Below are 27599 nucleotides of genomic sequence, written 5' to 3'. Positions count from 1 at the left end.
GGTCCTATTAACTTGGACCATTGAGGCTTTACCCACGCTAGGTGCGTGGTCACTTTGGGATGCCTTTTCCTATCTGTCCCTTGGGGAATTGCTGCTCATCCCTCAAGACCTTCAAGGGCATCTATACATCTTGTGTTTTGTGCTACAGCACATGTGGTAGATTAATCCATACCAGTCATTTACAGGCAGTACCTCTTCGAGTCATGGATTCCCTTGGGGCATAGAATACTTACTCAACTTGGCATCCCTATTGGCTGGAGAAAATGGTAATGGTAATTATTGCTCTATGCTCATTTGTTGAATAGATATATTAGTGAGAAGCTCTGTAAAGTATTTCATTATTTATCTTTTGTTTGACAAATATTTTTATTGTGTTTTTATGTTGGGATACCAAAGTAGATCTTGCACAGATCCTGTATCAAGCAATTCTCAGTCTGGCTGAATTCTCTCACATGAAGAGTGGCTGAAGAAATCAAGAATATCTAGCCAGGGTACAAAACTATTAGGAAGAGGTTGACCATGTCTCCTGACATTTACAGAGCCAGGTTGGGAGTATATTCAGCTTGTGCAACTCCAGTGGGCAAAAATAGGTGGGATTTTGAGGGAGGAAGATTTCTAATAATATCAGGAGTCCAGGGATGAAATGGTTTGTTTACAAAAATGGCAAACTCTGCCACAGTGGCCGTGTTAGTGGCTGATGCCTGTGATGCCCATCTGAGCAGAGGGGATGTCTACGAGGAAAGGAAATGAGAGTCAAGTTCTGAGTTCCTCTTTGATCCTAAGGAACTGCTCTTTTCCCTGCCAAAGTGGTTTCCAAAGTTTCACCAAATAGACATTTGGTCCCAGGCTCTTACCCTTTTCTGCTAAGAATAACGCCAAAGGCAGAAACGGAATATAAGGTCTATGTGCTGAGATAGATTTAGAGGGGCTGCCATAATGCGATCCAAGAAAGAGTTCAGTGGCCTGCTAGGAGTGGTCATGGGGTCACCACATCTGTTTTTGCCCCTAGGGTAGATGTCAGTCTGACAGAGGTGAAGCTTTATATGTGGACACAGCATCCTAAACTCGCCACACTCCAGCCATTACCAGGAGTCTTGTTGATACATTGGAGCAGAGAATATAATTTCTGAGTGAAATTAGCTGTTAATCTCTGTAGGGAGAAGATGTAAAAGAGCTATCCCAAAGTTCAGATGTTTCTAGAAACATTAAACATCTATTCTTTTGTTTATTCAAAGACATGTTTTGAAAATAGTTATTAATTTCCATGTTTCAGAAAGCCTATCAAACATTTAAAATGAGTAATTCAGTTCTCATAACAATCCTGTAAGAAAGGTCCTGTTATTATGCCTGTTTTACAGAAGAAGGAACTCAGATGTCAGAGGGGTTGAATAATTTGCCCAAGGTTACAGTGCTGTACGGTGACAGGATGGAATGAGAATGCAGGCAATCAGGTCCTAGAGCTTTTGCATAAGGGACAGCTAAGGAGAACTGGACAAGGTTGTGCTTTTATTCAACCAAATTTGTCATGTGGCATTGTAGGCCCTACACTAGGAGCCGGGGACACATATGGAAGTCACAGTCCTAGTCCTTAAAGAGCTCGTGGTTTGAAGGGGAGCTAGGGAAATAGCAGTGATAGTATTATTGGGAATACACTTGAGGGTAGGATGAGGGAAGGATGGCAGTAGATGTAAAGGAATTCCATGCAGAAGGGACAATTGGTATCAGGAAAAGCACAACAAAGCGTAGATTGGATGGTAGTGGAGTGAGGTGATGGAAAGTGAGAAAGGGTGGCTTACAGACAGCTCCCAGCCTTGGAGGAGATAGAAGATGGGTTTCATAATAATTATATGACAATTTCATAAGAAATGACATGAAATGCTCTCTGGGACTTTCAAGGACAGTAAAGATCATTTCCAGTTGGGGATAAGCATGGAGAGGCTCCCTGGGGAAGATGGTATCTGAGGTGGGCCTTGAGGGATGAGGAGGATTTCGACATGTTTAGACAAAAATCATAAGGGTGGTGAGTACAGTGTCAGATATGAATAAAAAGACTTCAATAAAACCAGAACTTATAAACAGCTCATTTCTCCAATGTCTTATTTCATGAAGAGAGAACATTTTTCCATTTGGGTTTGGCATCTACCTGCAACAAGAGAATCCCCTGGAGTATTTGTAATCCATGTGTATTGGTGTGAATTTCTACCACTTCTCAATTTGCCGAAGAGAGTTGACTTATGCAGGGTACCTGATTATCTATCTTGTGTTGGATGCTTTTTGGTGTCCAGAGTTATAAAAAAAGTTCTCACTCAATATTTGGATGCTCTTTAAAGAATGCAAAGTATATTACGGAGATTGGATCTCTGCATTTGATTACAAAATTTAGTAACCAAAATAGAGTGAATGGAGAAGAGTAGGCTGGGAGCAATGGTCATTATGGAGTGAAACAATTCAGATTAATTGAGTTTGGCCCCCTATGGTTGAGAAAGAGTGATTCTTGGCTTTCACATTTATGAGGTTTCACCATTTTGGAGTTTCCCCAAAATCTAAGATATATTATTGATGACATGAGCAAATGAATGAATGAAGAAATACATGAACAGACTCTTTTGGGGCTCCAAAGAACTATAGAATTGGAATGAGAGTCCACTGGTTCATTGGGACTGAACGTGAGGTCAGTTGACTGCCTCCTGGATGATTGGGCAGATTTGCAGACACCCCTTCACCTCATCCTTGACCTCAGGACCTTCTGTTCACTCTGTTTCCTCCTGCCCTTTCTCTTCATCTTCCTTACTTCCCTTCCTCTTCCTGTTGAGGTCTCTTTACCTTCTGCAGCTGAAAGGAGGCTGTTTGGAAGGGTATGTTCTGTTAGCACCTCTTGTAACTTTAGTCTGACTACACATTCAGGCATTTCACGGATTATCCAAAAGGAGATTGAACGAATTAAGTTGCATTGTAGGGACCTGTTAGCTTTTTAACCTCTACTCCAAGACTATAAGAGTATAAGAGTTACATATTAGTATAGGAATGGCTATCTATCTATCTATCTATCTATCTATCTATCTATTCATTCATCCATCCTATCATCTATCCATCTATCCATCTGTCTGTCTATGTATCTATATGCACACATTAAATATACATGTGAGGTTATCTCTATATATTAACTATATCTAATGTACATATTGCGATGAACTAAATGTTTGTGTTCTCTCAAAATTCATATGTTGAAATCCTAACCCCCAAGGTGATGATATTAGGAGGTGAGGCCTTTGAGAGGTGATTAGGTCATGAGGGTGGAGTCTTATGAATGGAATTAGTGCCTTTATAAAATAGGCTCATGGGAGCCCATTCACCCCTCCCACCATGTGGGGACACAGGAGGAAGGCACTGCCTGTGAGCCAGAAAGTGGACCCTCACCAGACACCAACTCTGCCTTGATTTTGGACTTCCCAGTCTTGAGAGCTGTGAGAATAAATTTCTGTTGTTTATAGGCCACCCAGTCTATGATATTTTGTTAAAGCAGCCCAAATGGACTAAGGCACTTACACACACACACACACACACACACACAAACACACACAAATACACACCACACGTTAGTTTATGGACAGATAATAGTTATCTTGACTACCACTGAGAACCTTTTATGTGCCAGTCACTTTGCTGGCTCTGAATGTTTCTCACTCTCAACCCCTACACTCCCACTGTAAGACAAAGAAACTCAATGTTATTAAGAGTTTACAGTAAATGGCAGAATTGGATTTGAACCTGAGTTGGTTTGGTTTTGAAGTCTGTGATTTTCCCACCGAACAACCACACTTATGTTCCATAAGGACCCTGTGTGGGAAAAAGGAATGCACGGGCATTTCTCCTCCCAGTGGTGTGGGTCCCAGCTGTCCGGTGTCTTAAAAAAGCCCTGCTGTAGGGACAGGATACTGAGATTCCAGTCCTCACTGAGACTGAATTGCCCTGTGAACCAGCGTGAGCTCCTTACCTCTCTGAGCTTTGCAAATAGTATCATGAGATAAAACTCTACTCATGGGCCCTTCTCACTCTCACGTACCAAGCTTTTGTTTTATTCAGAAACATCTCCTCTACTAACAGGCGAGCCATGGAGTTAGTTAAATAACACACGAGTGTGTATATTCACTAAGATGAATGCAATTCCTTGCTCACACATGTAAGTTGCACTCCAGAAATAACTGACAGTTTGGATGGCTATGAAGCTGGTGCCTGAGGAATTTTGGAGAGTTTTCTGTTTGCTGAAGGTAGAAAAGGTCATTATTTATTTTCTCTCACAAGCCAGATCAATGAGCCCTTTTTAAACCTTGAACTGGTTTTCTGGAATTTTCCAATACCCGGAAACACATAAAATATGTTATTTGAGAAATTTAGCAGGCGTGTTCCAAAGTTAGGTGAAAATAATTTAGAATAAGATATCTTTGTTTATTTTGAAACATAACTGGAACTTGGAGAAGCGTAAGTTATTTTGAATTTAAGCGTTTGACTGATATTCCTGTGCCCCAAACCAAAAAGTTCTTTTCTATTTTAAAAATACTTTTTGCTGAAGGATAGGATTTTGAGCATATAAAATTTGAATATAAAAGAAGCCTCTAATTTTTACTGCAATTCAAATTATTGACTGTGATAGGCTCAGAAAAGATGGAATTGATAAAAATAACAAATTGCTGTTTTTACATTTCAGGAGAAACAAACAGATTATTGATAACTATTTCTTAGAAAGAGTTGGAATGGGCTGGGCACGGTGGCTCGCACTTGTAACCCCAGCACTTTGGTAATGATATTGACAATAATAAAACAGTTTTACAGTGCTTATGAATATTTCTGGTACTATTCTGAACACTAGATGATAATTTATTTTGTCCTTACAATGCCCTTATGAATGAGGAACTAATATTTTCCTGATTTCACAGGTTAGAAAACTAAGGGACAGAGAAGTTTCCTTTTTTTTTTTTTTTTTTGACTAATTTCCTTAGAAAGGAAGTATATTACTTTGCTAGGGCTGCCATAACAAAATGCCACTGACTGGGTGGCTGCAACACAGAAGTTTATTTTCTTGCAGAAAGGCAGCTGACAGTCCAAGATCAAGGTGCCAGCAGGGCTGGTTTTTCCTGAGACCTACCTCCTCGGTTTGTAGATGGCCATCTTATTGTTGTGTCTTCACATGGTCTTGTCTCAGGGGCATGCGTGTCTCTAGCCAAATCTCCTCTTCTTGGAAGGACACCAGCCTTGTTGGACTAGGACCCCACACTAATAACCTTAATTAAGCCTGTAAAGGCCCTGTCTTCAAATACAGTCACATTACGGGCCAGAACTTTGACATGTGAATTTCATATCATAAATACAGAGAAGTGCAATTTGGTGGTAATAGCTAAGATGAATAGGAATTCTGATATTATTTTGAGAAACATTCTCACCTAAAGTCTCAGCATATAAATAAACTTTAATCGCCTTGAAGATCAGACAGCTTCTTAAATATAATGATCCATTATCAATTACCTATTAGTGGGAGGCCAGGACAATAGAGAACTGAATTCCAAATATAATTAAAAATATTCGTGTCACGGCTTAGATGCCATCTCTTTCTTTACCAAACTTAAAAAAAGAAAAATCTCTCCCCTAAAGCTCTTAAACCACATGATTGGGCTACTAACCGAAGCTCACCCTTTTGGATTTCCCCTGCTGTACTGTGGTCGAGGTGCTAATTAGCAGGGAAAGTGCCAAATGGCAGGCAGCCAGAGGAAAAGCAGAGAAGCCGAAAGACCTGTACAAACTGCAGATGGAATAACCTGTGAGTTGCAAAATTAAGATAAGCCCCTAATGAGTTGTGTATTAAAGCCCGTCTGCCCCATGATAGCAACGTCACCCTGGCAGAGACCTCCAGTTTCCTCACCTGGTAAATGGGGATTATAGTAATACCACATTCCCAGGCTTGCCAGGGGTATTAGACAAAATCAGCTAAGGGCAGCAGACTAAGAAACTGGTCTTTATTGAGCATATATTTTCTGTCAGACACTTGGCAACATGATTTATGTAATTCTCACATTGACTGTATAAGGTAGGCATGGCTAGCTCCATTTTGCAGATGGGTAAACTGAGGCTGGAGAAACTTGCCAAGTGTCTCATACCAAGTACACTTTAACCTCACTCCAAAGCCTTTGCTCCTTCTACTGAGCCGTGTTGCAGAAGTGCCTGGCATTCTGTGAGTACTCAGTAAATGTCTGTCATTGTCGGAGACAACAGGAAAAGAATGATCTCTTTGCTATGAATTTAAACGATATATTTTAAAGCTGCTGGGAGCCTTTTTGTCCCGGTTTTCTACATCTGATTTACCTGTCCCATTTTAAACATTCACGTGAACATTGTTATGTAATTAGCACATGCTTTTACTGTATATAACTTAGTGTTACATAAATCTAAAGGCTGCTGACTGCTAGCAATCTTTAAAATGTAATGAGCTAAAAGATTTGCTTTGAGCCTTGGGGCAGGATGGCTTTGGCTTAACCATTTGCTGAGTTCAGCTTTTAGGAGGATAAGTTTACTGCATCCCTTCAATAATCCAACTGAAGCCTGGATTCCAGGCAACTGTAGATGAGATTTAAGTCTCCAAGAATGTTAGAAACTTAAATAAAACAAGGCTTAAGCAGAAAGCCCTCACAATCATGTCCGCATTCCATCAGGATGACGTAATTGAAGGTCGGAACCGGGCGGCCTCCGCCTTTGTGTTCCAGGGTCCCTCACTCCGTGCAGGGGGAAATTGACACAGCCGTGATGGGGCCTGGCTCACAAGAGCCATAGTTTCTGTAGGAGCTTCTGCGGCTGAATCAGCTTAGCTATGACAACGATCTCCGTAAAAACACAGAACAAAAATTTTTGGTTAATTGAGGTCAAATTTTGTGTTAAAGGAGGGTTAATTTCCCTTCCCTCTAAGAGAAGAGTCTCTGTGGTTAAAAACATCTTAACATTTAGTCTTGTCTGTTTTGTCGATCAGTTGAAGTCAGAGCAATAAAATCCCAGGGGTGGAAAGGGTGCAAAGGGCCGTTGGGTTCATTTCCCTCATTTGGAGGCCAAACACATACAGGTGATGATCATACTGTACCCAAGCTGAGTGTCGAGATCAGCTCTGCCACATGCTGTTTGTTCATTTAATAAGATGAAGTGTGGGACCCAGGCTGAGTTCCTCAACACATTTTTTCATCTATAAATGGGATTATAACTAATAATAGTACCTACCTTAAAGGGCTAGGCACAGAGCCCTAAATGAGTTGACGTATGTTTGGAACAGATCTGGGTATATTGTGGTGCAAAATGTTTGCAATTCTTTTTATATATCAAAGGCAAGGACATGTGCTGGGTGTATGTGCAGTCTTTGAAGCCAGAGAGGCCTGTGTTGGAAACTGTGCTCTGTCCCATACCACTTCCCTGACCTTGGGTAAGTCACATAAAGTGCAAGTCTTTTATTTTTCTCTAGAGTGGAAATGGGGCTATGAATTCCTAACACTGGTAGGATTATAAGGAAAAGGACAAGATTAAAGTAGACAATCCATTATAAGCATGGTGGCTAGCACATGGCTAGTCTTCTCAACGAGTATTTGTTAGAAAATAGAAAAAGGATGAATATTGGATATCTTAGTAACTTCTTTAGCTTTAAGCACACATCTCTACACACAGTGACATACAAATATATTGGCTACACATTGGACTACTTTTTTTTTTTTTTTTGAGACAGGGTCTTGCTCTGTTGCCGAGGCTGGAATGCAGTGGTGCAAATATGGCTCACTGCAGCCATGACCTCCTGGGCTCCTGATTCTCCCACTTCAACCTCCTGAGTAGCTGTGATGACAGATGCATGCCACCACACCTGGCTAGTTTTTAAATTTTTTGTAGAGACAGGGTCTTGCCATGTTGCCCAGGCTGCACATTGAACTACTTTTACTTTTTCCTTCTTAACTTGTTGACATGTGGTAGAGAACACAACCTAAAGTCGTGAAAAATTTAGATTTCCTTTTTTTTGGTTTTGTTTTTGACCCATTTCCTTTTTTAAAATTTATTTATTTATTTATTTATTTATTTATTTTTTGACCCATTTCCTTAGAAAGGAAGTATATTCGTTTGTTAGGGCAGCCATAACAAAATACCATAGACTGGGTGGATTCAACAACAGAAATTTATTTTTGGCTGAAAATTCAAGATCGAGGATTGCATCTTTCCAGTTTCTGGCAGGGCTGGTTCCTCCTTGGTTTGTAGACAGCTGTCTTATTGCTGTGTCTTCCATGGACTTATCTCTGTGGGCATGAATGTCTGTACCCAAATCTCTTCTTAGAAGGACACCAGTCCTAGCAGACTAGGACACCACACTAATAACCTTTATTACCTCTGTAAAGGCCCTGTCTCCAAACACAGTCACATTGGGGGTTAAGGCTTTGACATACGAATTTTGGGGACACAATTCAGTTCATAAAAGAAAGACATCACTTTCTGTTTCCTCATTCATGTTGACTCATTCAGAGAAAATTTGTGTTATATTTACCATCTGCAAGACATAGAAAGGCCTCAAAAGAAACCGGCCCTGCTGACACATTGATGGTGGACTTGTAGCCTCCAGAATTGTAAGAAAATACATTTTCTTTTGTTTAATCCAACAAGTCTATGGTGCTTGTGGCAACCCTAGAGAACGAATACACTCCTCTATCTGGATAATAAATACTATATTTAAAACATTTGAGTATCTGCTATGTTCCAAGCAGTTGATATTTTGAATATTTTTTATAATATTTCTGAATCTGTTGATCCTATTATCTGCATTTCAAAGATGATCAGTTGAAATTTGAACTGCAAAGTCTTGCTATATGTATTCTTTCATACATTATCTTTGATCATAAATCATGAATCTCAAAAATCATAAATCTGAGTTTTCTGCCTTTCAGTGATCTGTATGACTTCTCTATGACTCCTGTAAATATTTTCTCTAATTAGCGATAGAATGTAGATTGCATCCAGTACTAGGAAGAAAACAGTTATGTTGGAGCTAGTGAGAGGATCCCCTGGGACTTCTGGGACCTGTTTTGCCACAGAGACATCATCGACTTTCACTTGCTTTGGAACATACATTTGTAGCCAGAATTTATGCAGCAGGTGTACTCCTGAAAACGTTGTATATAAATCAATTTGTAGGCAGTGGTAAAATATATTGGATGCAGTAGAACTTCCTCTTTAACCAAAACATACAAATCCATTTTTTTTTTTTTTTTTGAGACGGAGTTTCGCTCTGTCTCCCAGGCTGGAGTGCAGTGGCGCCATTTCGGCTCACTTCAAGCTCTGCCTCCCGGGTTCATGCCATTCTCCTGCCTCAGCCTCCCGAGTAGCTGAGACTACAGGCACCCGCCACCATGCCTGGCTGATTTTTTATATTTTTAATAGAGATGAGTTTCACCATGTTAGCCAGGATGGTCTCGATCTCCTGACCTCATGATCCACTCACCTTGGCCTCCCAAAGTGCTGGGATGACAGGCATGAGCCACCTCACCTGGCCCAAATCAATTTTTAAAAAATTTTAATTTGATGAATTAATAATTCACCCTGTTTAACTTTGTATGAATCAGCATTTTCCTATATGGGTCTCTGTGGTCAGCTCATGGTGAATTTTTATGTGTGTGATAATCCCATCTCCTCCCAGTCCCTCTCTCTCTGCCTCCAGTCCCCTCATACCATTTCCTCTGACCTCAGACAAGTCAATGCGTTTTTTGTTTGTTTGTTTGTTTTTTAACCCTGCCTAGATCATTGGCTGGATGAGGATCAGATAAGATTGTGAACATAAACACACTTTGAAATCTACGAGGTGCAGACTGTTATTATTATACTAGCAGGAGGGATGCAGTTTATTATTTCCCCTAGGAGACATTATTTATTTCTATTTATTAAGCCCGATTATTATAGCTTTTGACCATGTCTTTGTAACTTAATAACTAGATCAAAATAAGCTCCTGGAAATGGATCTTTTTAAATTATTTGTTATTTCCAGCAAGGTTGGCGCAGGCTGGGAATAGAGAAGCTTTTTAATAAATTCTTGCTGATGCAGGGACTTTCGGGGAATGTCAGTTAGATGAAGATGGATTGCAAAATCTCTCTCAATGACCAGCTGAGGGAACACAAGCTGTAAAAGCCAAGAAAGATTCACCAGTAGCAAAGCAATTCAAGAAGCAGGTAAAAAGTGATGTCATACACTTTGATAGGCAGGTCTGATGAAGGAAATAGAAGATTCTTGGCACAGCTTGGCATAGGACCGACCTTCCTTAACCCTCAGAAAGTCATACAGAAGAAAGTCATACAGAATTCTAAAAATTTATATGCTTTCCCATCAGTACTACTAGATTTAAAGAGAAGTAGAATTTGGGGTTCTTAAGATAAATCCCACCTGATGGGAGATGTTAGAAGGCTTCTCTCTGCCAGCAGCTCTTGGTTGGGGGATAGTTTTCTGGCATAATCTTTCGACACATTCAAATGTGATATCCAAATGCTTGGCACATATGAGAATCTGAAGTGGGAAAAAAAAAAAAAAAAAAAAACCACCAAACTGAATCTATTGAAGCTTCAGGGGGTGCACATCAGAAGCAAATGCAAAACTGCTCCATGAGAACCAGCGTTCAAAATAGACTCTTTTGGAATTTGTTGAGCCTTGCTCGATGGCTTAGTAGATGATAAATTTGTGTAACTATTCCCCATATGCAAGGGAGCAAGTGTATTTTGCCTCATTTCCCCCCGTTTCTGCTTTGCTGTGCACTTTACTGAGCTAGGCATACCTGTCTGGATTTCTAGTTTCCTTTCTCCAAATTTCAGAGGTACGTGCTTGTACATGTACATGTGTGCATTTAAAACAAAAATAGTTTCTGTTTTCTGTATGAGATTCCTCATCATTCATTAACTTCTGTGTGATGATTCTCCTAAGCAGATCCAAATGATTGGTTGGTAAAAGTGCCTTTGTAGGTCATTTTAACTTAGGGATGGCACTTGTTTGGGTGTCTCCATGCCCAATTGAAGGCCTATGAAATCTGTTAGCTATCTGATCTGCTTTCTCCACGTTAAGTAGGTTTTTATTTTGATACTTGCTGTTATCATAGTAAGCCTGGGTAGTTCTGTAATGAAAAATAATTCTGAAAGACGAGGACTGTTTTCTCTGACTCTTTTCCTCATCATAGGGCCCAAGTGCAACTAACCCTGGCCTGTTTGTGATTTCCCAGGAATTGGCATGGACCAGTTCAAATTTGCAGGTGTAGGACCCCTGGGGAAGATGACTCGAAGTCAGGGTTTCCAGGTCTGCTACCTTTCCTAGTGCAGGGGTTCTCTTTCAGGGCTCACACAAAGCCTTGGGATTTGGTTTCTATAGGAAATTTCTTTTTCTTTCTAGATTGCACATCCCTGAAGGGCACCATCTAGGACTTCTGGTGAGGAGTCACCTGATAACTGTTGGATGTGTCCTTTGCCTTCAACTGTTCAATATCTCATTAAACCCTCCTGATAGTCAGCAAAAGTGGGCTCAGGAACATGAGAAAATGTGGCCATGATCAGTGACAATGCTGAAAAACATCAAACCCAAGCCTGTGCTCTTTTCACCTTGTGTGTGGTCAGGCTATAACCTGAGGTCAACACTGTGCTAGTGTTCATTGGATGGTTGATGATGCTGAGGGTAGTAGGGTAAAGAGGATGGAATATTATGGATTTCTTGAGTGAGAAGGAGGCTCTGCTTAGCAAATTGGAGAGTGCTACATTCAGAAGAAAACCCTGGGACCAATTAAAGGAATGTCCTACCTGGCAGGTGAAAGTCTTCTAGAAGGAAATCTTCTAGGGAGTATTATGGGAAAGGGTGACTTTGCAGGCCACGTCTCAGAGCTTTGAAGTCAAAGATGAATTAAAGTCCCTCCCAGTTGGCATGACACACAAGATTCTTCACAATCTGACCCTTGCCTAAGGGTCCACCCTCTTTTCCCACAACTTGACCTACCTGGCCCCACATGGCACAGCTTGCTATGCACTGCTTTGGTTTGTCCTTTCATGCCTCCATACCTTTGCTCATGCTGCTTCCTTCTCCAAGAATGTTTCTACCCCTTCAAAATCTTTAAGTCCAAGCTCAGATGTCTCATGTATAGCCGTGGCTAGCGACCATTCTTTTGATATAAACTCTTCAAGGATGGAGATGATGTCCTGCTTATCTCTCTAGGGCTCAGCACTCTGCATAATGCATGTAAGATCCTCAAATAAGTGTTTGGTGTGAGGAGAGAGAGGCAGTGTGGGCCTTTGAAGGCCAGAAGGCCTGGGCTCTTGTCCCCACATAGCCACTTCTGGATTTGGGAGCTTGGGAAAATCACTTACCTTTGAGACTCGTTTTCCTCATTTGTGAAATGAGGATAATGTTAAAACCACACTCACTAGGTTTTTGAAATACAAGTAAGGTAAGAAATACAATCTATAAAATGGGATTTAGGTTTGAGAAGAATTGAATATACCAACATAAAATTAAAGACTGATAAATTATATTACATTGAGATGTCTTGATCCTCAAAAGACATCATAAAGAAAGTGAAAAGACCAGCTGCAAAGTAGGAGATGATGAATGTAACACCAGTAACTGAAAAAATCCTAGTATTAAGAACTCCTCAATCAATACGAGAAAATCTAACCAATAAATATGAGCAAAGGCACAAACAGGCATTTCATGGGAAAGGAGACACATACGATGAATAAACATGTGGAAATGGAAGCCGATACCAATACCACAGTGTGATGCCATCTTACATGCACTTGAGTGGCAAAATTTAAGAAGTTTGACATTTCTATGTTTGAAAAGAATGTAGAACAATGGTTTTTCTGCTACTTTGCTGTGGAAATGTAAACTGCTGTAATCATTTTGAAAAGCAAATTGTATTCTTTTTTGTTTTTTAAGAGACTACATCTCACTGTGTTGCCTAGGCTGGAGTGCTGTGGCTTTTCATAGCCATGATCACAGCACACTGTGGCCCCAAACTCGTTGTCTCAAGGGATCCTCCTGCCTCAGCCTCCCAAGCAGCTGGGACTACAGGTGTGTGCCACCATGCCTGGCTGTGATTCTTTTATAAATTTGAATATTCACATTTGCTAGCATCCAGCAATTTCCTTGTAGGTGTATACCTAAGAGAAAATCTTGCTTATGTGTACCAGGAGATGTGTATAAGAATATTTATAGCCAGTACTCTTTGTAATAAAGAATCAAATAACTCATATAGATAGTGACAGGGCAATGGATTAGTAAGCTGTGGAATAGTGACATAAACAAATATTATAAAATTGTGAAAGTGAATGAATTTAATGATAGTATGGATAAAATCAACATAATTGTAAATGGGAAAAATAAATCTGATAGAGTTTGATGATACAGTGGTGTTAAAGATTAAGAAAACTAAATGATACATTGTTATATATACACATAAATGCAATACTGTGATGAACCCCAGATTCAGGTTGTTGGTTACCTCTGGTGGGGAAGAGGAGATAGAAGGATGATATATGGAGGAACATAAGATAAATGTTAATTGGTGGAAAGGTTCCAGTTCTGGTTTAGGTGGTGTGTTATAGAAGGTCTTTATGTTTTTAAACAAATACCAAAGATGCCATATCATTCAGTGCCCAAGGATGGCCAATGAGTGTGCCATTGCTGATTCTATTCAATTCTATGTCTTTCCTGAAACACACGTTCATTACATTTTTCCCGTGCGTGTGTATCTCATATGGCTGCATACTCCTGGTGTGTGGGAGAGCAAGCTGGAGAGGGGAAGAAAGAAGAGTAGGGTGAGCCTAGGTTAGTTTATAATTGACTGCTAGTGTTGGAGAAGGGTCACTTGAAGTGATGTTCGATCTTGGGAAAGTCACTGCCCTACTTTGCCTCAGTTTCCCCAACTTGGAAAAGGGAAATGCATTTGGTGGCTTGGAATTCCTCTTCCTTCTATGACTCCTCTTCACTCCCCTTCTCACTCTGCAGGCATTTTTCTCAGGCTCCTCTTCTGTGTCTGTGTCCCTGTCACTGCCACAGAGACCACACCCGAAACACACCCAGGCCATCAGTCTGGGGAAGTGGAACCCAGCAGCCACGGGCAGAATTCTGGCTCCCGATCCTGTTGGCATCTATTTTTCTGCTCCGACTGTCCAACCACATTTGTTAATCACACAATTTAGTGCCCTGTAAACAGGGCCACTGTCTCACTTCCCCACAAGCGTTCTTGGAAATAGCGGCTGAGGAAGATTTGCTTCTAGTCATGAACCAAATATGAGGGTCACATGATTTTGTGATATTTTTTCCTTACCAGAGAAATATGAGAGGCTTAAGCAGGCCAACCTTCCAATTAATCCTAAGAACAGCTGCCTTCGAGGTGGGTGAGCCTGCATATGATTCATTTTCCTAGTCATTTATCAAGGAAAAAAAACTGTCCGTTGGCCTCCAATAGCTTTAATTCATTGGAGGCTAAACTCGACACAGCTGGTAGACCCCAGCTTTGCAGGCGTGATCCGGACTGTGACCTGTGTTCACCTTTGCTTTTGAGTGAAAACGATTAGACTATGTAAATAGTGAACGCGGACACACACACAGTGCGGGAGTTGGCATCTTCCTGCCAGTCACAGCACTCGGGGAAGCCCCACGTGGCCTTGCCCAGGTGCACTTATAATTGCTCCTGTTTCTCCTTGGCTATCAGAGCATCATTTGTCTAATTCTTAGCTCTGCTGAGCAGAGGGCTTTTCCAGTCATCCATGCAATTGAATGGTGGCCTGCCAGGAGTGGATGGATGTAGGAAGGGCTACATGGAGATTTCCATCTCCACGTTTATTTCAAAACTTAACTCTGGAGTGAAGTGACATTTTCAGAATCCTGGGAACACTTCATCATCCCCACTCAGTGGGTGAGGAGGTCACTTTGGTCCAGGTTTTCCAAATTTCTTGGGCTTTGCCTGATGGATTCCCCATGATCAGAATGAATCTTCTCTCTTTCACTCTGGCAGGAAATAGATGAGTTAGGGACAGACCTATGAATTTTTTTCGGGAATGATAGGGGTGTTCAGTTTCAATAGTGACACATTAAGGGAGCTGAAAATCTAGCAAAAAACAAAAGAAAAGAAAAAACAATGCTTTGAAGGACTAAGCTGATCCCGAACAATGGGTCAGGGCTCTGCAGATTTTGGTGATGTGGAACAAGGGAAAGGATAAGATAACAACAGTGGAGTCATCTCAGAGGTTATCTTTCTGGAAGATGACTTAGGGGTTTGCATTCCAGTTCCCAGGGATGTAAATGAAGAGAGATCCTGTGTGCCTGGAAAGACATATTCACGGTCACTTTTCCCAAAGACATTGTGCCCCTGGCTTGAGGCCAGGATGCCTGTCCTGAGCAGAGTCAGCTCTGCCCTAGACCTCTTCCTGGTGATTCTATCCATGCCATCAGCTGCTACACACCTGTTGAAGGCTTACCAATCACTGGATTCATCGCAGGTCTCTCTCCTGGTTTGTTTGTTTGAGATGGAGTCTCACTCTGTCGCCCAAGCTAGAGTACAGTGGCACGATCTTAGCTCACTGCAACTTCTGTTTCCCAGGTTCAAGCAATCCCCTGCCTCAGCCTCCTGAGTAGCTGGGATTACAAGCATGTGCCACCATGCCTGGTTATTTATGTATTTCTTTTTTAGTAGAGACTGGGTTTCACCATGTTGGCCAGGCTGGACTTGAACTCCAGATCTCAAGTGATCTGCTCGCCTCAGCCTCCCAAAGTGCTGGAATTACAGGTGTGAGCCACCATGCCTGACCTCTTGCCTGGGTTTTTGACTCATGCATTCAACAGACTCCTAGTTCTTATCCACTTCAGAACTTATGTCTGATTTAAATTCCCTATCTTTCCCCGAACCCACTTGTCCTCTGATCTCTAGGACTGCCCCACCAATTACCAATTCACCTGGGCTAGACTTTGAATGCCATCTTGTATTAGTCAGGGTTCACTAGAGAAACAGAATCAATCAGATATGTGTCTGTATCTATAGAAAGAGATTTGTTACAAGGAATTAGCTCACGTGATTATGGATGCTAACACATCCCCAAGATCTTTCGGGTGAGTAGGTAAGTTAGAGATCCAGGAAGAGCAAATGTTTCAGTTCGAGTCCAAAGGCGGGAAAAAATTCAGTGTTTCAGTGTGAAGGTCATCAGGCAGGAGAAATTCTCTTGCTTGGGAGAAGGTCAGCCCTTTTGTTCTATTCAGGCCTTCAACTGATCAGATACTGCCCACATTAAGGAGGGCAGTCTGCTTCACTAATCTCATGCGAAAACAGCCTCACAGAAACACCCAGAGAAATACTCCTATATCTGAGTGTCCTGTGGCCCAGTCAGATTGACTCATAATGTCAACCATTGCATCTTCCCAGGCCCCATGTCAGTCATCAGGTCTTGCTTCCTGACAGTATCTCTCCTCTCTGCCCCTTCTTCCATTTCTACTGGGCCTGCAACAGTTCAGCCAAAAAGCAGCACATTCCAATAACCTCCAAATCAGACTTCTTGCTCCTCCATCCTCCACATCCAGCCTTTCCACTGCCCCAGTGCAAGATCTGGGACACATCCCTCACTTTCGACCCTCAATTGCTCTCTGTCCCTCTATTTCCTACAAAATAACAGCCCATCTCTTTTCATGACACTCATAGCTCTGCATGGTCCAGTCCTAACTCCTTTCTAGCTTACGTTCCCATTTGATTCCCACAGATACTCAGCTTCCACAGCAGCAGGTTCCTTCTCACTTTTCAAGCAATCCTATTCCTTTTTTTTTTTTTTTTTTATTATACTTTAAGTTCTAGGGTACATGTGCATGACGTTTATATCATGTATAACTCCCCAATGCAATCCCTCCCTCCTCCCCCCTCCCCATGATAGGCCCCAGTGTGTGATGTTCCCCTTCCCGAGTCCAAGTGATCTCATTGTTCAGTTCCCACCTATGAGTGAGAACATGCGGTGTTTGGTTTTCTCTTCTTGTGATAGTTTGCTAAGAATGATGGTTTCCAGCTGCATCCATGTCCCTACAAAGGATGCAAACTCATCCTTACAACAGGTGTTGGAGAGGATGTGGAGAAATAGGAACACTTTTACACTGTTGGTGGGATTGTAAACTAGTTCAACCATTATGGAAAACAGTATGGCGATTCCTCAAGGATCTAGAACTAGATGTACCATATGACCCAGCCATCCCACTACTGGGTATATACCCAAAGGATTATAAATTACTCTACTACAAAGACACATGCACACGTATGTTTATTGCGGCACTATTCACAATAGCAAAGACTTGGAATCAACCCAAATGTCCATCTGTGACAGACTGGATTAAGAAAATGTGGCACATATACACCATGGAATACTATGCAGCCATAAAAAAGGATGAGTTAGCAATCCTATTCCTATACTCTCTCATCATAAATACTCTATCCCTAAGTATTTCCACATTTTTTTGAGAATACTTATTGCTCATTTCCTACCTTTAAGAGCTGATGGGCAGCTGGTCAGACCTCTCTGCTCCCGAAGTTAAGCGGGCCACTCACAGGTCTGTGCATTTTGACACTGGCCTCTTTATCCTAACTCTGTCATGTCATTTCCATCTCTTGCAAGTGTGTGCACATTGCCTTATTCTAGAAAATATGATTGGTGTGTGGGACTCATTTCCGTGCAGTTTAATGCAAGTTCTCTCGGCAAAGAATGGACATTAGATTCAAAAGAACTGTGTGTGAATCCTGACTCTAATACTTTCTTGCTGTGTGATGTGGAGAGACACTTAATCTCTCTGAACAACAGTTCCTTTATCTGCACAACAATGCTAAAACATTTCATTTCAATGTTATGAATAGTAAAGAAAATAGGTGCACAAATGCCTGAATGGCATCTGGATTCTAGTACACATTCATAGCTCTTGTCAGATCAAAGGAAAAGTGAATTTATCACCCTTCTCTTTGAAGATATTTAGTTATCACATATGGGATGTTAGTTTTCTTATGTATTATTTTCCCCTAATTTTACTTTGGTTCTCCTCAGTGCATTCTATCTTCAACACAACTTTTAGGAGGACTTGGATTCGTGTTACATGCTAGTAATCGCTCTTTCTTTTTTTTTTTAATGGCTATTTGACTTGAATTCCCACTTGAGAATTAATGCTGACCAGTGTAAAACTTTTACACTACAGAAGTATGCAACATGCTGTTGCCAACCACCATCAAACACGGCTCTGATGCGATGTGACTTCTATAAGATGACAAGGCTGCCACTCTCTAGGCTTTGAAGGAACCAGTGTGAACCCCCACTCTGAGTCTCCTCAGAAGAAACGAAGTGTTGAAAATTAGATTCAGCTGCAAGTGTTTGCAGCATCACATTCAGAAAGACAGATCAGAAGCTGCTGGAGGCTATTTTCAGAGAACTCCTAATAGGTACAGAACCAAAATACAGACGTGGTTGTTAACACTCTGGGAAATGCCAACTTCATGCTGGATGTCAGCCAGCAGAGAGATTGAAAGTCCTAGATAGCTTATCTCAGAGCAAATCTGTATTATGTAGAAAGCGTGAGATGCAATTATATGGGAGAATCATACAGGAGTGCTCGTTCTCTGCTATGCATCGCCATGGTGCCTTGAAACTGACGATATCAAGGTGCGTTTGACATTTCCTAAATCTTTATTTCCCTGGAGCAGGTCATTGTTCTTCCCTGTATTCTTTCCTATGCCTCCTCTTTAAACTCTACTCATTTTCTCTCCATCTCATACTTTCCCAAGGCTTCACTCACCGTATATCCCTAAATGAATAACTCATTATATATTTCTAGCCTTGAGTTTCTTTTGAACTTCAGACCCGCCTTTCAAGTTCCCCACAAGCCACCTAAATTCAATACCTCTTCCTCCACCTCTGTTACCCAGCATTTGAGCACAAGTTCTTTGACTTCAAGCTGAGATCTTTTTCCTCTTTAAAACAACAATTTTCTTAAGGTACCTTTGCTAACTGAGATTAAACCATCCATTTAGAATATTTTTTTGGAAAGGTAACAGAAGTAGGTCTGTAGCATTGATTAGAATTTGGATTCAGAACCTGGGATCAAGTCTCAGCTCTGCTGCCCTGCAGGAGCACGGCTCTCATCTTTTTCATCTGTAAAATGATGATTTGTAAAGGATGACAGCTGATGAGAAATTTGTCATTATGTTGTGATCACTGTGTGCAGGCTCTGTTCCCAGTGCCATATATATGTGTGGCCCTTTTTATATACACAAACTGTTAAAGCAATGTAAATATGGCCTCAGAAGGACTCCATACTTCTCTGTTTGAGTCCTTGTGGATGAACTGAAACCTAACTTAATAGGCAGACAAGATTGAAAACCTAACTTAGGAGTATGTGCTTGTAACAACAGCTGAGTCTTGGCCAATCCCAGTGGCCGTACTTTAACCACTCATTGACTGCTATGTGTTTAAACTATGTTTAAATAAGGCAAATGGCAACCTGTAACCAGTCCAGCTGTTTCTGTACCTCACTGCTGAGGTACAGCAGTGTCACTTTCCTTTTTTGTATGTGTCACTTCTGTATGTCACTTTCCTTTTTTGTCTATAAATTTGTTCTGACCATGAGGCATATCTGGAGTGTCTCTGAATTTGCTTTGATTCTGAGGGCTGCCTGATCTGCGAATCATTTATTGCTCAATTAAGCTCTTTTAAATGTAATTCAGCTGAAGTTTTACTTTTAACAAAACTCATTTGACTCTCGTAACAACTCTATGAGGATTGTGCTATTATTCAAATTATAGAGAATGAAGTTACTGAGTTTGTGGAACCACCTCCCTTATTTGTTTGTTGTGGGTTACATGCCACACCATGCAGAGTGCTCCTAGGTCCATGCCTGGCATATAGTAGATTAGTGTTCCTTGCCTTTTAAAGTCCACCTTACCCCACCCAACAAGATTTTAAGTTTTGCTTGATGTCCTTTGTAGCTTAAATGTATACATTTTGAGTTTTACAACAAATATATTTATATTAAGCATAAAATATAGTTCTTCAAATGCTCTGTGTCTCTGCAGATTTCGATTCATCCTCAGAGGGATATATGCACCTCTTGAGTTAGGACCCATCTCCTATGGAGATGGCACGTCATAGGAATGACTGTTTTCTAATTTGACACCATTCTCTTTCTTCTGAAGGCCCTTTCTGGGGTTGTCAGGGCATAAAGGAAGAACTTCAATAGATTCACTTCTGGAAAGTACTTCAATTCTGAAGTCCAGGTTTCTTCACTGGAATGCAATGGTGTTGATGCATCGGGGGACAGGTGCATGGCCCTGAATTTCAGCTAAGTTATACCCACCTGGCTGCAGGTCTCCCCAGCTCATCCCTCGCCCATATTTAAGAAGGGCCTGGCTGGTGGAGGGCAGTGCAGCCTGAGGTCAGAGAGCAGTTAGACTTGGCTAGGTAATAGGGCCACACAGAGCTGATTTGATAGTCTTGGTTTTAAATACAAAATCGTGGTGTTGTCAGGACTCAGCCCATCCAAGTCAATGACTCCACTGATTTTGTTAGTACTGTCAATTCTCCTGGTATAATCTACCATTATGATTTTCATAGGAAGATGCAATAAGAGACAAGTCAGAATGCAGAGTTGATGGCAGAACTTAGATGTTTTGTTTTTTCATGTATCCTTGGGAGAGACAAGGGTGCAGTCTTGCCTTAGGCTGTGGATGGGATTTGGAGGAGTTGGGAGGGAGTGGGAACTGGGGAGAGCTGGCCACTGGCACCATCATCTCCTGGCATGGAGGTGATAGCCAAGGTCAAGGGCATACCTGTGTGTTCAAAAGAGGTGGGAAAATGCCACGGGGCAGTATTTAGGTTCTGACTTACTTAAACTGAACCAGTTAACATAAACGTGACTTCGATGTAATGGTATGAAAGAGGCCCTCACAGCCTTTCCCCTTGGAACCCTGTATACTTGTGGCGACTTTGTTTTGTTGACCAGGAAGATGACTGAAAAGGAGAATGGTAGGAAATAGGTCCAAATTTTCCATAAAATATCAAGAAGAAATGGGAGAAGAAAGGACCTGGAGAGCCAGGTGGTCTACATATTTTAGAGAGAATTTAGAAATGAATCAGAGAAGGGAGATTTTAGAGAAGAGTAGCTGTCAAAGTAAGTAAGATTTTGGGATAATAAAGTTTATTTTAGAATTTTTGCTGTGTGTCTGGAAATGTAATTTCCCCCTTGGTACCTCTGAGGAAATCCATTTCACATTTAAAGTGTTTTCCTGAAGCTTCTCCCCTACTTCCTTGGGGTCAGGTGTGTCTTTCGGATACAGGACAGTGTGGTATGATGGTTAAAGGCAGAGACTCTTTAACCAGACTGCCAGGCATGTTCTAGCTTTACTGCTTCATAGCAGTGTGACTTTGAGCAAGTATCTAATCCCTTTGTGCCTCAGTTTCCTCATCCATGATATGGGGATACTCATACTCCCCCAACAGAGTTGCATGTGGTGTAATTTGAAACTGACCCAATTATTCCATACAACTGATGTTTGTGGTTTATTTTGAATAAGCATAGAAATTGACATACCCAGTCTTGAAACTTGAGAAACTGACTTGAGAACTTATCTGAGTTCCTTTCCTAGGAAACCATCAATCAGGGCTCCCAGATAGTATCAACTAACTGAAATGTACCAGATCACCACATCTGGGCAATGAGAAGTCAGACCCCTCACCTATCATGACTGCCTAACTGACCATCTGCTACCTGTTGACCAGCTCCTCTTCCTTAGCCCCCCCTAATTCCTGTTTTTCCACATGCAGATACATTTCTTTCCTGCTATATGAACTAATTTTAGTCAGCCAGGGAGATGGATTTGAGACTAAACTCTCATCTCCTCAGCTGGAGCACCTGATTAAAGCCTTCTTCCCTGGCAATACTTGTTCTATCAGTGATTGGCTTTCTGTGCAGTGAAGAGCAGAACCTAGACCGAAACCCTGGTGTGTCAGTAACAACATGAAGTATCACACATAGACCATTAAGGGCAGTGCTGGGACACAGTGAGGGTTGTGAAAGACTGGATTGTTGAATTATAATGTGACATCTTGTTGGCACCAGCTGCAGTGGGAATACCAAGGAGTAATTATATCAGATTTTTGACTCATTTTCTGTGATATTGCTTATTAAATTATAGCTATGGATCCGAGTCAAGAATTCACCACTGATATTTCTGTTGGCTCTAGGGTGCAAGGGGTATGGATTGACCCTGTGGTAGGGTGTGGTGGGACTTGAAGTACCACCCCAGAGACAAAGGGAGAATGCTGAGCTAGGAAAAGAAGATTGATTTTTTTAATGAAAGTAATCATGATCATCAGCTAATTCTGTCTTCAGGATTGGATATTTCAGATGGAGGACTGGCTTATCCAGCATTATAATTCACTAGTATGAGAAATTCTCTGAATTTCTCCTGGCAAAACTCCAAGCTTGATTGTTGCTTGATTTCTTAGCAGAGCTGAATGCTTTCTGGAAGGGGAGGTCAAGGGTGGCTGAGGAGCCTGCACTAAGTCAAGGCTTGGCTCTGTCCCACAGCTGGAGAAGTGTTGGGGTAAGTGATGGGCAACAAAGGCTCAGGCCCCTTCTGGGAATTGACATGCAGGGCTGCTGGGAAGATGAACCATAGGTACAATGTGGTCTTCTGAAGGACCTGGTGCAGGGCTACATAGGTAACTGACCCCCAGCTGTGGGGCAGTTGACAGTCAAAGGCCCTGTGCCCTCATTTGCTTCTAGTTTGATACGGCTATTCACAAGCAGAGTTTCCATGGTAGCCTGGTTCCTGCTGCCCACAGGACCAGCACAGGTGGGACATAGTTGGCGGCAAACCCTGCTCTGTCCAGGACTCCAGTGAGGTGGACACACTAGGTATTTTCTCTGCTGGTAGCAGGACATCTAGCAGCTGACAGCATTCAGAAGGGGAAAGACTTGGTGACACTTTAGCATTCTCACTTTTTTATGGAAGAAATACATCTCCTCTTTGTGAACATCCATACAGTTTACTAGCGGGTGACCCTAAAATGAGCAAAGATCAGAACACGTGTGTGTTCTCAACAATTCCTTCCAGCTCCTCTCCCAATTCCCTCAAAGAAGACTTTGAGACTCTGGCAAGTCCAGACTACCTTTTGAATGCATTTCGTGTGTCTCACCCTATTCATCTCCCTTATGAAGGTTTTTCAGTGCTTTTTTTGGCAGGTGTGTTTCTTGCCACAATATTCAGAGACAGGCCATGGTGCAGCCTCAATTCAGCAATTGATGTCCTGGCTTTGATGACTCTGCCTGCTACTTTCCTTACCTGATAGGTGCACACACCTAAGTTACTCTGTGCTAACAGGGAAAGCAACACAGGAGCCAATACAATCAAGTATGGCAGCCAGTGCCTAGCATAGTAAGGTGCCGTAGCAAGTGAGGATGTGTCCATGCTTTCCATGCTAAGTAGGAAGTCTAAATCTGAAGGTATGGCCCTGTGAAGACAAATAAGAGGAGAACTACAAGAAAGCTGGGGCAAACCAAAGTCAGACCTAAGTGGCATGTAGGGGACAATCTGTGATCTGAGGCTGCTGGGTCAAAAAAAAAGAAAGTTTGAGAAAAATGAGAGATTGGGGCAAAGTGGGCTCTGAAAACACAATACTCAAACTCAGAAGTTGGTTCAGTGTTGAGGTAAGTTTTCTCATTTATTTACAATCCCATTCACTTTTCTGAATGTATACATGTATAAAGTTCCTAAAAGTAACTGATATGATTTGGCCATGCCCCACCCGTATCTCATCTGGAACTGTAGTTCCCATAATTCCCACATGTTATGGGAGGGACCCAGTGGGAGGTAATTGAGACAGTTACTTCCGTGCTGCTGTTCTCATGATAGTGAGTTCTCATGAGATCTGATGGTTTTATAAGGGGCTTTTTGCCCCCTTTGCTCGTTCTTCTCCTTGCTGCTACCATGTGAAGAAGAACATGTTTGCCGCCCCTTCCACTATGATTGTAAGTTTCCTGAGGCCTCCCAACCCTGCTGTACTGTGATCAATTAAAACTCTTTTCTTTATAATTACCCAGTCTTTGGTATGCCTTTATTAGCAGCATGAGAACGGACTAATACAGTAACATTGGGTCATAACAAACATGATAAGCAAAGCTGAAAGAGTTAGTTAAATTATTCCAGGGATCACATTTATCCTATCAGACTTACTTTTTTCCTTTTGGGAATCACTTTTAAAAATACAAGGGCTTTACCTGTGCATTACTCATAATTGCAGCCATTACAAGCATATTCAGAATCTGACGTCTAAGCAACATTTTGACATCTTTGAACCGGGGAGTTGGGAGGCACCAAAGAGGTTACCTGATTGTACCACTTCACTTCACAGGTGGTAAAACTGTGGCCCAGGTAATGTGTATAAACTGTTGAGGATTACATGGGTTGAACTGCAACTTCTGTCTATTAGATTGAATTGTATCAAATTTTATTTGAAAGATGAATATTGATTTCTTACTCTGCTCTGGGCTTATTTAAATTCATAGTAAGAAAAAATTAAAATAAGCCATATGTCATGGCACACCAACAGAGAAATATCAGTTTTCAATTAATAATGTTTATATTTTATAATGTATCAAGGTTTTCCAAGTGTTTTCTAAGTGAGCTCAATATTGGAAAGACAGATATCACTGCCCTTTTAGAGAGAAGGAAACAGATGTCCAGAGTGACCCAGTGACTTGGTCGAGACCTCCCTATTTAGGAAACAGTGAGAGTCAAGTTCGACACCTGTGTGGTGACTTATTCACTGGTCCACTGCACAGATGCCTGGGACAAACCTCACCAGGTTCTTCCTTTCAAACCTGGTGTTTTTTCCTGGATGATGAAGCATTTTGTCTACAGGTCTGTATATGTGGAAGAGAGAAAGGTGATTTTTTTTCCTTAAGTCATTCTCAGATCTTTTATCTCTCTATCAGTTTCTGACCTTCACCTCCCTTCTTCTTCTCACTCATTTTCCTTTCTTATCACATATTAGCTCTAATGTTTTCAGTCTTTATCATAATACATTTTGTAGATGTTTATAGACTAGTACAGAAGTTGCCAAACTATGGCTCACCGCTTGTTTTTAAAATAAAGCTGAAGTAAATAACAACTTCATTGAGATATGATTTATGTGCCAAAAAATCACCCCTGTAAAGTATACAATTTAGAAGTTTTTAGTATATTTAGAGATTTGTGCAATCATGACCACTGTAAAACAGTTCCACCACCTGGAAAGAAATCCTGTATGCGCTGAGTCACTCCCCATTACCCCAGGCCCCACCTAACTCGAGGCAACCACAAATCTACTTTCTGACTCTATGAAATTCCCTATTCTGAACATTTCAAATAAATGGAATTATACAAGATGTAGTCTCTTGTGACCAGTTTCTTTTAGGTAGCATGATGCTTTCAGGGTTCATCCACGTTGTAGCACTCATCGGTACTCCATTCCGTTTTATCACTGCCTAATAGTCCACTGTGTGGACATACCACCTTTTATTTACATATTCATCTGTTGATGGACTCTTGGGTTTTTTCCATCTTTTGGCTATTATGAATAATGTTGGTCTGACCATTCATGTACAATTTTTATGAGGGCATGTGTTTTCATTTGTCCTGGATATATACTTAGCAGGGGAATTATTGGGTCATATGGTAACTCTGTCTGATGTTTTGAGGAACTGCCACACTTATTTTTCAAAGTAACTCTACCATTTTACAATCCACCTGGCAATGAATGAGTGTTGCCATTTCTCTACATCTTTGTCAAAACGTATTATTTTTCATTTTGCTTTACAATACTTTTGCGTACTGGTATTTTGTCTGTCTTCTTTATTTTCATCATTTTAGTGGATGTAAAGTGTATAACAGTGTATTTTTTATTTGAATTTTTCTATTGGTAAGGATGATGAGCATCTTTTCATGTGCTTATTGGTCATTTATGTATCTTCTTTAGAGAGATGTCTATTTAAATCCTTTGCCCTTCAAAAAATTGGGTTGTCTTTTTGTTGCATTATATGAGAATATATATATATATATATTTATATATACATATAAATACACACACACACATACACATATATATATGGATATTCTGGAACCAAATACCTTATTAATGTGATTTGCAAGTAATTTTTCCCATTCTGTGGGTTATATGTTCACTTTATGATGATGTTCTTTGAAACCCAAAAGTTTTTAATTTGTATGAATTCCAATTTATCTATTTTTTCCCTTTATCACTTGTGCTGTTGGTGTCATATATGAATTGAAACCATTGCCTAACCCAAAGCCACAACGAGTTACTCTTATGTTGTCTTCTAAAAGTTTAATAATCTTAGCTTTTATATTTAGGTATATGATCCATTTTGAGTTGATTTTTCATACCTGTGAAGTAGTGGTCCAACTTCACGTTTTACATATTGTTTGTTTGTTTGAGACAGAGTCTCCCTCTGTCACCCAGGCTGGAGTGCAGTGGCACGATCTCAGCTCACTGCAACCTCTGCCTCCCAGTTTCAAGCGATTCTCCTGAGTAGCTGGGACTAATTTAGACTGGGACCAGATTAACCATGCCTGGCTAAGTTTTTGTATTTTTAGTAGAGACGGGGTTTCACCATGTTAGCCAGGATGGTCTCGATCTCCTGACCTTGTGATCCGTCTGCCTCAGCCTCCCAAAGTGCTGGGATTACAGGTGTGAGCCACCGTACCTGGCCACATATTGTTTTAAAACAACAGTTTTGTAAAACATCCAGTTGTTCCAGTGTCATTTGTTGAAAACAGAATTCTTGCCCCCATTGAATTATCTTGTCATGCTTGTTGAAAATCAATTGATATAAGTATTATTCCCTTCCTTTTTATTTATTTATTTATTTATTTATTTTTTTGAGACGGAGTCTAGCTCTGTCACCCAGGCTGGAGTGCAGTGGTGATCTCAGCTCACTGCAAGCTCCGCCTCCCAGATTCACACCATTCTCCTACCTCAGCCTCCCAAGTAGCTGGGACTACAGGTGCCTGCCACCACGCCCGGCTAATTTTTTGTATTTTCGGTAGAGACGGGGTTTCACCGTGTTAGCCAGGATGGTCTCGATCTCCTGACCTCGTGATCCGCCCGCCTTGGCCTCCCAAAGTGCTGGGATTACAGGCGTGAGCCACCACGCCCGGCCTATTCCCTTCCATTTTAATAGCTGGCCTTGACATTCCCATTCATGATCTTATATCTTATCCCATTCAAGGTAGTATCACTGGCTTACCCTTGTATAAACAGATCAAAGAGAGCTTGTCTAAAAGTTTGAGTGTATTTATTTTTAAACTTGGAGAAGGGAAAGTCTTTCTAGGCAGCATAGAAAACCCAGAAGCTATAAAAGAAAAGATACATACATATGACTATATACAAATTTTGCATTTGCTTGGCACAGAAGAGCTCAAAGAAAAACAAACAAATCTGGGGAACGGATCTGCAACGAATATGACAAACGAAAGGCTAATTTTCTTCATCTTTAAAGAGCC

The sequence above is a fragment of the Trachypithecus francoisi genome, unplaced genomic scaffold (genome assembly GCF_009764315.1).
Source record: "Trachypithecus francoisi isolate TF-2019V2 unplaced genomic scaffold, Tfra_2.0 Lachesis_group17, whole genome shotgun sequence".
In the NCBI taxonomy this organism is placed as follows: domain Eukaryota; kingdom Metazoa; phylum Chordata; class Mammalia; order Primates; family Cercopithecidae; genus Trachypithecus; species Trachypithecus francoisi.
The sequence above is the reverse complement of the archived record's forward strand: the minus strand, read 5'-3'. Positions refer to the sequence as shown.